Source organism: Canis lupus, chromosome 5, assembly GCF_048164855.1.
Source record: "Canis lupus baileyi chromosome 5, mCanLup2.hap1, whole genome shotgun sequence".
NCBI classification, from domain to species: Eukaryota; Metazoa; Chordata; class Mammalia; order Carnivora; family Canidae; genus Canis; species Canis lupus.
In genome coordinates, this window is record NC_132842.1 from 15,343,087 (window position 1) to 15,355,217 (window position 12,131).

Below are 12,131 nucleotides of genomic sequence, written 5' to 3' on the forward strand. Positions count from 1 at the left end.
TAGTGAGGCAAGCCAAACATGCTGCAGAGAAGCTACTCAATGGAGAGTCCCCACGTTGGTGGACCCCACCTCATCAGGGCTTGCATGAGTCTGCAGGGCTGCTGGCTGTGGAAGCGCTCCTCAAAGGTGCTCCTGACACTTTCGTAGGCTGACCTTTGAGCACAGAATCTTGACCCATCGTTCTTCGTCCAGAAAACTAGGATGTCCTATGTGGCCTAATATTTCCCTTACTTTATATGTGTAAAATGTACTATGTACATGATCTTTGCCTTCACTGTGTAGCACCCTCTGCTATTATGTTTTAATATTTTTTTAAAATCATAAAAAAGCCTGGAAACAAATAGGAAAAATAAAGGTGGTTAATTCTGGGGAGCTAGGAATTTGCACAATTATTTTTTTCCATATTTCATACTTTTGTTTCATTTTTAAACAAATTGCTTCTTTGTTGTTGAAAGTTGGTTTCCTCATAAGCAAACTTCTGAGAATATTTCATGATTCCAGACATACCAGTAGCTAGTTAGTCCTTACTCTTTATGATTTCATTAACTAAAATTTATATTTGAGTTAGGAAGTTTGTTTTGCACTGAGGCACCTCCTAAATCCAAGCACTCAGAGCTGTCACCATGTGACTACATCATGCCTGAATACTCGTATGCTCAAATGGCTTTGGGACACCTCCTCAAATGCAGGGGGAGTCCACTACCCTTAATTTGGATGGTTTAACTCGAGTCCCACATTAATAACAACTACCTCTTATACAGTACTCTACAGTTTGCATGATGCTTTACATTATCTCCCTTGATTTTAACTCACAAGAGCCTTGGATGTGAATACTGATTTGATTACTCTCTTTTTAGAAATGTCTAATAAGTATCCTTGGGTTGCACAGTTAGGAAGTGAACTCCAAACCAAGTGCTCTTATTGTCTTGCAGAATCATTGAAACACTTCATATAAACCAACATCCCTTATAGGTCACAACTGTCTTGTCAACCTAAAACATGCCCACTGCTTCAGAGGGGTCACCCCCTTGGTGTGCTGTAATAATCACAAAGAGACAAGAAAAATTCCTTTATTGTTTTGGAAAGACCTGACCCTAGATGTCAACTTGCCATTTAAAGAGTAAGCATCTTTATTTTTACATCACTACAATTTAACTAACAAGTGTCAATTGAATACTAGTTCCATTGCCATTCTAGAATTATGCTAAGTGCCATGGGAAATTCAAAAAAATTACAACACAGTCCTTGCCAAAACAGAATTTCCTATATAATTATGAATTCTGAGCTGCAAAGATCCAGATTTAGATTTTATTTAAAAATGTTCAATGTCAGTAACTAGGAGGAAATATAGTAACTTATCTGAATATTTCTAAGTATTTGTATAACACAGCTAGGTATTTTTCGTAGCTCTTTTCTCTACTAGGAACACAAGAACTGTATTACAATTTATGATTTCTCACTTAAGAGCCAGCCTCTCCCAGTGGCCAGGATCTGATCTTCTGGAATGAACACTATCCACATTGGTGAAAGAGGGACAAGACAAGGGATAGGAGTGGACACCTGCAGGCCCTAACCAAATACTCTCCTCCTTCTGGGAAAGAGGGGCCAGGCTACACATCTTGGTGCTGCCAACCCTGAGCACAGTTCTTGTAGAGAGTGGCTGGGAAGGGTTGGTGTGGGGATGAGGAAAGAAACTGCCTGGGGAGTCTGAGTTCAGAGCATTTCCAATTGGCTGTGGATGGTGTGCTTTAAGTTGTCACCTAGTGTCACTGGATCTTAATTTCACTAGTAAAGAGAAGGTCAGGCAAAATGATCTTTGTTTCTTTTTTTTTTTTATCTGAGCTCTAATGCCCTGTTATTCTAATTAATCAATTAATCAAGAAGTTGCTAAAGTGTCTTGGTTTCCATCAGCCCCCACATGAGACGTCTTGGGTAAACACGTACACACATGCACACACACACGTGTGCACGTGTGTGTGTGCAGAAACTCACACCTGTTCTTGTTTTGTCCTGTCTAATGATGTAATTCTCATCCTTGGCCTTTAAGAGCACCAGAAATCTCTCATGTGGGGAAGGCTGTGAAGGGGTCTGCTGAAATTCTGAGAATGATTTTTCTATTGGGTGGTGAGGAGACACCTTCTGCTGTCCCCCAAAGGCCACAGGGTGACCGCACCTGGTGCCGAGCATATCCAAAATCAGGAAGCCCAACCATGGAGAGGCATTTGCTTGCTAGTGCTGCTGGACAGGACAACTTTCTCTTCGGTGCCTGCTCTGAATGGGCCACGTTCAGGCTGGAACACAGTTAGTTGGACATGACTTTTATTTCTGCCCTCCCAGACCTGGTGAGAAATGTCAGGAGTGTTTATTAGTCATAGGCACAAGGGCCCCCGTGCAGGTTAGCCAAAAGTCAGAACCTAAGGGAGAGGGAGCAGGTAGGGCTTGCATGGAACGCTGGACCCCAGCATTAATTAGAAACACTGGTGCCCTTGATGGAGCCAGCTTGTATAAGCTGCTGGGGCCTGTGTTCACTTCATAAAGCTGTTTTATATGGTATTCCTGGCAACAGCTGGACACTTTAAAAGAAAAATAAAAGGAACATTATTGGTAACTTGGGGAAGGGGGCATTCTCTTCTCTGCCAGTCAGCTGTCCACCGCCCCCCCCCATTCCCTCCAAAAATTTGACAATGAGGGCTGTCAGAAGAGTGTAGCTTCTGCCTTGATAGAGTTTTCTAGGGCAGTCAGTTAACCTTTCCAAATCATAGTCGACTTGTCTGTGAAGTAGACACAATAATATGTGTCCCTCCTTGGGGGCTATTTAAATGTAAGGAAAAGCAGAAGAAGCTCTCTGAGAACTGTAAAGGAATACCCCAATGCACGGGTGTCCTTGCTATTCTGATTCTTACACCAGAAGACTCAGGACAGCAATGGTGAGGGACGTTAGAACAGTGATTCTCAACTGGTGAAGATTTTGCTCCCCAAGGTCCATAGGCAATGCCTGGAAGCAGTTTGGGTTGTCAGTTTTGGTTGACTGGGGACAGGAGTGGGGGCATGTCATGAGCATCTACAGGGTAGAGTCCAGAGATGCTGCCCAACATTCCACAATGCACAGAACAGCCCCTTGCCACACAGAATTATCCAGCCCCGAATATCAATAGAGCTGAGGTTGAAAAACCCTGGGTCAGATGCTCGCATCCCTTAAATATGAGGGATCACCAAATCCACTTTGCACCTGAGCATAGCCATTTCAAGGAAATGAAAGGGACCAGGTCTACAGCTTATAATGGTGGCTCAGGGAAATGGGGGAGAGCAGGTCAGTGGAGACCTAGCTAAGTGTACTAGTTAATTCAACTATTGTCTCTCAGCCTCAATTCTCTGCCTTTGATGCTGCAAAGGTGGTTTCTACCGGCCCTGCTTTAGCCCGCCAGGCACTGCCAGTAGGAGGCGCTGCAGAGAGATGTGCAGAGGAAGGAAGGACCCTTTCATTCCCTGGCTTCCTGTTCCCTCCTGGGTCCGCCAGGAACCTTGCTTTTGGCAGGGCAGGGGTGTTCGCTGTCCCTTCCGAGATCAGTGGTGGAGCTCAGCTTGCAGTTTTCCAGGTACCAACAGCCGCTTGCATCCGCCGAGCAACAACTTCTCCAGCTGGATGGCATCCTGTCCTCCGGGTCAGAGTTCCAGCTCTGAGGGGCCCTCCTCAAGGCTCTGAGTGTAAAGCATTTCAACTTCTTGCCTCAGGTCCTCTGCCTTAGCATCGGACTGGCATATCTCTCCCGTATCTCTCTTCTTAATACCCAAGAGTTTTGTTTTGTTTTGTTTTGTTTTGTTTAAGATTTTTTTTATTTATGAGAGACACAGAGAGAGGCAGAGGCATAGGCAGAAGGACCCTGGGATCATCACCTGAGCCAAAGGCAGATGCTCAACCACCGAGCCACACAGGCATCCCAATTTCCAAGAGTTCTAAGTAGTGTGCTTACCTGCTCCTGGCAGGACTTGGGCTGATACAGAAATGAAGCACAGTGGCCTCCAAAGGGAGGAGGATCTCAGAGAAGTCACCTCACCACAGCAGGAGTGAAGAGGAGCAATCCCGCATGGCAGCTTCCTCAATAGTGGAGCATGTGAGAGCTTTGTTCAGTATCTTCCTAGGTCTGCAAAGAACACTGGATGCAATGTCACCATCAAGGGGGACCATGTACATCACCTCATCAGAACAGAGTTGCGGGCTTGTGTTGCGGCAAACAAGAAAGCCTGTGAGTTCTTGAGTCTGAAAGTGGTTCTCCTTGGCCTTCTCTGGCTGGCGGTCCCGTTGAGACTTTGCCAAACCATCAAGGCAGAAAATGTCAAAGCCACTTTCCAGGGGTAAGATCCATCTCCCAAAATGCTCACCGACGATAGTCTGTCTTCTCACCCTGATTCAGATGTACTGTGGAAAATACTTAATGTGCGGAGCATGAAATCTTCTCTCCAACAAATGGTGTCAAAAGTCCAAAAGAATCTGCAGTAGAAACCCATCCGTCAGAGCTATCGAGACAGCAAGAGATGCCCCGACATGGAGACACAAATCACTTGGTTTATGGGAAGAAACTATGAGATACCTATCTTTATTTTCAATGAAGTAAATATTTTTAAAAATATACTGCTTGTGTATATTCCTCTCTCCCAGCTGGAAACAGTAGTTGCAAAATAGTCTAGGAGCAGTAACGAAGGAATTGCAGGGAAATAAAAAGAAAACCACATTGCTCTGCTTTCACCACACGTTGCCAGGGGTTATTCCTTTCTGATAGAACAACACAAGAAGAAAGTATGTGCTGGAGGGATGGGAGAGCACAGGTGTCATCCCTGGAAACCCGGAGTATCTGAGGATGGAGGGTGAGAAGCTCTAGCTCCCCCACACCTCGCTTGCCCGTGATTGTAACAAGCCACCAGCCCTCAGCGTCAGCCCTGCCAAGGGTCCCAGGAGCGGAAGCACCACTCTGGGGTATAACTCTTGGAGACTGGTTTGCTGCTTCCCTGGACCACTCCCTCCCCATCCCCTGGAGATTTCCCCAATTCCTGAGGGTGGGGGTGGGGACCTTCCGCGGTGATAGGGCAGCTGAGGGACAGCCCAGTTTAGCCGGGAGGCAAATGCAGATGTGGTATGTGGCCGAGGAAAGCAAAAGTACTCCCTTAGCAGCTCTAGAGCCGAGCCTGCAGTCAGCTTTTCCCGGCTCTCTATAGAGAGAAAGAAGGAGAGAAGCGGAGGGGTTTTGTGCTTATGCATGTGTGTGTGTCCGCATGCTTCACATTTTATGTGACAGACAGAGTTCTATCAGAACTCTATGCTGTTTGTACTCCTGGCTCCCCCTCTGTCCCCCAGGAGCACTGTGAGAATGTCTCAGGCTCTCCAAGAATCTCCAGATAGTCTCACTATATGCACACACATCACCACCTCTGGTTGCAGGCTTCTTGTGTTGTGTCCTCCATACTGTTCAAGAGGAAGAGCTCTCGGGGGCATTGTGGACTTCTCTTTTGTCTCTAAATGAGTACACTGAGCAGAGGTTAGAGCCCAAGACAGAAACGACTACCTTCCTCTCTCATCCGTCTTGTGCTTCCATAAGGATTGTCTGGAAGTCAGAGACGATGGGCTGGGGGCAGGACGGGGCATGGGGGGTATTGACCAAGGGCACAGTCTCTGCACTTGCTCTCCTATCAAGGCCAACCTCCACCCCAAGGTAATGGTAGAACAATCCCAATCTCTCTGGCTAAGGAAGTAAATATAGAGCCCCTCCATATTACATGGAACCCACCCTCCTGGCAGGGACTGATTGGCACACTTGTCAGGTTAGAGCTCTAACGGCCTGAGTAGCCTGTGAGACTGGGAACATAGATCCTCCCGGATGCCTGTGCTCAGACGCCAGGCCGCGCTCCTGCTCTCTCCAAACCACTTGGCACTCACCAGGCAGATAGTTTCTGCCAAATCCGTGGCCAACTTGGCAGTTACTGTGAAGTCTGGGAGATTGCTTCTCAGACATCTGGTTCCAGTTCCAGCCTTTCCCCACCAAGGACTGTGGCTGGTGCGTGGTGGATTCATGAGCTCTCCACTTGTCCCTCCCGAGGTCAGATTCAAGCCATACTCCAAGTAGAAGGACATTGCATGTAATCTCTTCACCCAGTCTCTTCCAGTCTCCAAGGACCTTACATACTGTGATCTCCATGGCCTCTTGGTCAACACAGGCACTCAGAATAAGTTAACAAATAAACACACTTCGGTGCTATGTTCCCAAAGATAGTTGGGGCAGAATGTACATATGTGAGGAAGATGCCAGTTCTTTATGACAGTGGAAGGTAAGTCAGAAACATGGTAGAGCAGGTGTTATAATTCTTAACTGGACATATAGATAAGCTGAGGCAAAGTGACTCCTAAGTGTCAACTGGTTCGAGGTAGAACCAGGATAAGAACTCAGGACTCAATGCTCCATCCTAGCTTCTCCTACTATGTTGTAATTTCTGCTTGCCTGCGTTATGATTTTTTTTTTTTACTTTTATATTTTGGTGAAATAAAGTAGAATTTTCTTTACAACAGGGGCTCAGAGGCCCATTAAAATGGCATGCTCCATTTGATGTGCAAATGCAGAAGTGAGTTTTTCTTACAAGAGGATTTATAGCCTTCATGAGGTTCTCAAAGGGGTTGGTGTTACCAACAAAATTAGGAACCCTGAACTGTACTGTTATGATGGAGCTGAGATCAAGTCAAGGGTGACCTTTGTATGGATTGATTGTAGATTAAGGGGGAGGGTCCTTCCTGATTGTCTAAGACTCAGAATGAAGACTCAAGATGTGGGAGGAGAAACTCATCTTGTTCCTCGGAGGCAGACAGAGTTGCTTAACTTGGCAGCTGCTAAGAACAATTGGAGCAGCTAGTGTCCTGAGAAGGTGGTACACATGCTTCAAGTCCCTAAGTGCAGACCCATGGAAGCTTAGAACCTTGGATCAAGGAGCATCCCTGTAGATCATCTCACCTGGATGTCTGTGTACCTAGCTATACATTAGAATCTTTTGGGAATTGTTGAAAGCAAACCATAGCTGAGACCAGCCCCGGAGATTTCTAGGGTAATTACGTGAGGGTGGGACTCTGTGCTCTATATTTTTAAAGTTCCTTGGGTGATTCTCATGCACAACCAGCGTGGAGAACCGCTGACCTTCTAAACCAGTAGTGTTCCAGTGGCTGAGCATCGAAATCACTTGGGGAGTTATAAAAACTCCTGTTGCCCCAGTTCCACCCCAGATCTTCTGTGTTAATTGGTCAGGGAAGTGCCAGGCATCAGGAATTTTTAAAACTCCCCCAGGTGATTTTCATGGGCAACCAAGTTTGAGAACTGCTTTTGCAATCTAACTTAGCACTCTCTATTACCAAGGAAACCAAGCCAAAGAGAAGTAGTCTAGAGTTCACCACCACAGCAGAGCTAGATTAGAACCCAGGACATGACCTTAAGGCTTGGACTCTTCTGGGGTTCACCCAGTTGAGAAGAATGATGTTACTTTAGGCAGGGCAGAGGCGCTCTGGAGGAGGGGGGACTCCAAGAGAACTGGTCGTGCCTCTCTCTTTGACAGATCAGAAATCTTTGTCTCTAGCTCTGACACCTCTAAGACTGCCTTGCTGGCCTAAAACACAAGTGGTGTGGAGCTAAGAATAATTGCTTTTGCATTTAAGCGATTCTGGGAAGAGAAGTTTGTGAACGGCTAATTTTTGTGAATGCGAAACATCAGGAGTTAAGAGGTATAGATATTTCAAAGTGAGAGTTCTCCCCCTTTGTTCTGGGATCAGAGCTGAAAACTTGTAGAGAATTCCTTCTCCTTCTCTGCTTCCTGGAATTCCGGCCTGCCCACAAAATAATGGGACTAGATCTCCTGCCTCAAAGCTCAAGAGAACCCAAATTACAGTGTGGATTTTCATGGGGAGGGCCGGCCTGCTCCCCTTCAGCCCTTCCTCGGCGCCCAGCTGCCTTCTGCCAGCTGCCTGCTGGAGGGACGGGGAGAGAGCCAGCAGGTAGGCCCCTGGTCTCCCCCTTCCAGGTCACGATCTGTGTGTGAAACAGAAAGCTGGCAATAGGATCTCCAGGGAGAATCACAATGGGCCAAAGTGTTGGAACACCGGCCACCGGCTCCAACATTTAACTATCCTACCTTATGCCTACAAGTGCTAAGTCAAGGACGAGATGTGGAGCGATGGGGCTTATCCCAAGGGGCTGAAGGGAGCTTCTCACCTCTTTCCTCCTCCGTGTGATTTTTAAATATTTTAATGACCCCCACGACTCATTCAGCAGACATCCCTGGAAATGAAGATAAGAGTGTATCATGACATCTCACATTCTGCATCGAGCTCTGCAATTTACAGAATCTTTTTCCAGTTTTCATTTTTATTTCATCCCTACATGGAGCTCGAGGCCAGCAATGGCATCCCTTTCAAGGGACGGGCACAGGATACCAGGGGACATCAGAGAGCAAGTAGTTGAGCTGGAACCCAGAGCAACATCTATTCTAATGTCACCTTGTTATTGAAATGCAGTCGCCCTCCTAGTCTGTTCAGGTCCAGTTGACTGGCCCCTCCTGTGCCACGCACAGGGGCAGGACGGCGTCCGTGAGGGAGAATATTAGGAAAACTGGCATCCAAAGAGAGTGGCTGAGAGTTCGTGCTCTGCATTTTTTTCTTGCCTCTAAGACAGTTTTTTTTTTTTTTAAGATTTTATTTATTTATTTATTTATTCATGAGAGACGCAGAGAGAGAGAGAGGCAGAGACACAGGCAGAGGGAGAAACAGGCTCCCTGCGAGAATCCTGATGTGGGACTCGATCCTAGGACCCTGGGATCATGACCTGAGCCGAAGGCAGATGCTCACCCACTGAGCCACCCAGGCATCACAGAAAGTTTTGATTTTTGATCCCTTAGTAAAAACACTCCCTTTTCTAAGAATACTTGTCACTGTGGAATTGATTTGCAACGCTAAAGTGTATTTTATTTTGCAGCTTATAGCCTGATGTACAAACACATTTTCAGGAAAAGAAATGAAACAAGATCCTGCATCAGGTTGGGATCAGAGAAACTTCCCAGGGCTTTTATCAGCTGAATACGAATGACAATTGCTTCCAGCACACAGTCCTATTTTTCTTTTTCCTTCAGAGGGGGTACATGAAAATAGTACACTATAGGCGATTGGCACACCCACAAGTGCCTTATGCAGAGAAGCATTTTCTAAAGGATGTTGCTTTTCTGGTTTTGCCAGTGGGGTGCCAGGAGAGTGACAGCAAATGCTGGGTGAACCTACCTACTCTTTAGCCCTCTTGTACCAAAAGATTCTTTTGATTTGGTAGTCTAGGAAAAACACTAAGAGATTTATTGAAAAAAATTGCATGTCCTCTATGAAATAAACTGTACAGTATACAGGTTATATAAGGTAAAATGGCAATAGCTAAATCAGAGCTGCCAATGTATACTTTCCATGCACTTCCTTCCCAGGGACCACTTCCAATAGTGCTCGGGTTACCTGGATCTGGACACCCTCCCCCATCTTCTTTGATCCACAGCACTCATTGGCTTCTTCTGCTTCTTCATCCTGTACAGGTCTTGTGATTTACTGATTTACTAATATAATACAAGAGTTCTGAGTCTAATTGTCTGCAATTACTGAGAGTCAAAACTTTAACACATCCAGAAGCTTTCTGCCCAGTGACACAGACTTTAACATTCTTATTGCTGATGTTATCCTGTTTCTAATTGTTTGGCACAAATCACTTCAAATACTGGAAATTCTGAGGGTAAATGTGCGTACTCATGCCATTGGTCAGATGCTCGTGACGTCTGTCTGCAAACCATCCTGAGGCCACTGTTGTGTCACCTGCATCTGGGATGCAGATCCCAGATGACACCTGCGACACCTGCAGGGATTCAAGTGCAAAAAGAAGCACCCTCCTGTAGGATATTGCTTCGAAGGGCACATGAATGCATTATTCAGAAATTACCCTCTTTATCCACATTGTGAACAACATCCCACTATTAAAGTTCTCCTTTGATTGAAGGGGATGGAATGGCATCTGCTAATGTTTAACTAGGAAGCTACATTGCTGGATTTTCTGGTTCCTTCCTACCCACTTGTGAATTAACTCTTCTTTACTTCTATTTAGTTTACATACATTGGCCTCTTAATATTATATGCAATAATTAAATATTATATATTATATAACAACTGTATTACACAATACAATATATAATGTTATATAAATATTTACCTTTTTATTTTTTCTGTTTCAAGTCCCAGATTTTTGTCAGACTCCATTTTTCTCAGTTGAAAATAGAGCGCTGCCCCATTGCCCATCCTGGAGGGAGATAATCCCTCCCTCAGCAGCTGGGTGTTCGGGCTGCCATCGGCCCACAGCCAAGCTCCTCTCAGGGACTTATCCACAGCATAAAAGGAGCTGTGTTTCCCAAGAGGTCTCCCCTTTCCCCCTGTCATTAGAACAGCCCAATGGCAAAGGGAGGGAAGAAGGTGCAGAAGGGATTATAGGATCTGACCCTTAAGCCCAGTTTGTTTCTAAACTGCCACCCAGCTTCCATGCTCCCTGTGGTGGTGGCTGAGTCCTCTGTTTTTACTACGTGGGAGCCCAGCTCTCCCCTTGGTCAAGTTCTGTTTCCCTCTGTCTCTTCCAGGTATTGTTCTCTGGTGCACTCCCCCAAATAAACCATTTGTGCACAAATCTCCATCTTGGAATCTGTTTCCAGGAAACCCAACCTATGACATAGCGAAAGTCTATCCTTCTGTGTTCTGATCAACCTATTTAAGTATTCTTATTTTGATTTAACCTTTAGGAAACAATCCATTCCAGTTATTTTTGTTATTTTCCGATCTGAAGCACATGCCCTTGGTTTTAAAACCTATGACTTGAGATTCTGAGGCAAAAATTCTTCCTCTGACTTCACATGGACACTCCAGAAATAGAGTGAGATACAGAAGAAGAAATGCTCTTGGGCTGCATTAACATACACCCACACGATGAGTAACACAGCCCAGATCTCCAGGATGTCTCCTGTCCTCTCCACCATTGCTTAGAAACTCAGGCGCCCTCGAAGCAGATAGTCTAAGGGATTGTAGGTACAGTGCCTGTGCCCTGTTCACCACTCTTGACATAATAGTTCCTCCTGCAAAAGGAACTTCTTACCTCTCTGACAAACTTTAGGTTTTTGTCCAACTTGGGTGACATCAGCTAAGATTTTAGCCTACTACCTTTACTCAAAGAGCAACCCCTTTTATAGAGTTTGTTGCTTCAAAAAAGAGAAGAGATGTGTTCTTAAAACGTTGGAGCAGGGGAGTAGGGGAGAGGATAACTTGATTCGTGCATTCTCCGAGGCTGCTCACATTCCACAGTTTATGTGCTGCAACCAGGACATGTTTTGCGAAGAAAGTTATATTTGACTAAATTGTCCTTCTGACGTAAACCTATAATTTAAAAATTATATATATTTAGAGAACAAGTCAAAACAGGAAACACATTCCCAAAGTGGATAAAGATATTTGAGCATTAAAATACCTACTGCTATCATAGTAGATGTAGGTCCTTGTGTTTAAATAGAAAAACTGTGAAAAGCACCAAAAGCAAAGACAAAAGAGTGAGCCTACGTTTGTGCTTCTGGAAGGGGCTGTGGGCTCTCTGGCTGGAGATATCCCCTCTTTGTTTCTGTCAGAGGAGGCCCTGATGCTCGTTGCCCCACACATGGGGGCTGTTGCAGGAGCACAGGCTGAGTTTCGGCAAAGCTTGGCAGAAAGGAATCCATGTCTTTCATAAAGAAAAAGATTTGAGCTGGAAAGGTCAAGCTAAAACTCCAGGAGAGCCAGATTCTTTTCCAGGAAGAAAAGAATCCAAAAGAGGTCACATATAAGTAAAATTGTGCCCCTAGAAGCCCTTCAACTAACAATCCTAGTTTTGTTCTCCCTAAATTGGTTTTATGTGCAAATTACCTAGTTGGGAAGACCAGACGGATACACACAGAAGTCAAGTAAGAAGTCTGGACTTAGATAACATTGTAATTCAAGGAACAGTGCTGGGCAGTGGGAGACGGTGCCAGAGATCATTCTCCCCACTTCCCAGTGCACTAGAACCACAGCCCAC

At 45.4% G+C, this 12,131-nt stretch overlaps 1 long non-coding RNA gene across 2 annotated transcripts; it reads right to left on the minus strand.

Moving 5' to 3' along the window:
* Positions 1-1,106: 1,106 nt before the first annotated feature.
* LOC140633255 (uncharacterized) lies at positions 1,107-10,721 on the minus strand. 2 transcript variants are annotated; one of them, XR_012030892.1, is made up of 4 exons: positions 10,257-10,721; positions 8,238-8,303; positions 3,972-4,489; positions 1,107-2,339 (listed from the first exon to the last, which is right to left on the minus strand). It is a non-coding gene; the product is annotated as an uncharacterized lncRNA (long non-coding RNA). The 2 variants fall into 2 exon arrangements; XR_012030891.1 differs by having other exon boundaries at positions 1,107-4,489.
* Between the last annotated feature and the right edge of the window lie 1,410 nt (positions 10,722-12,131).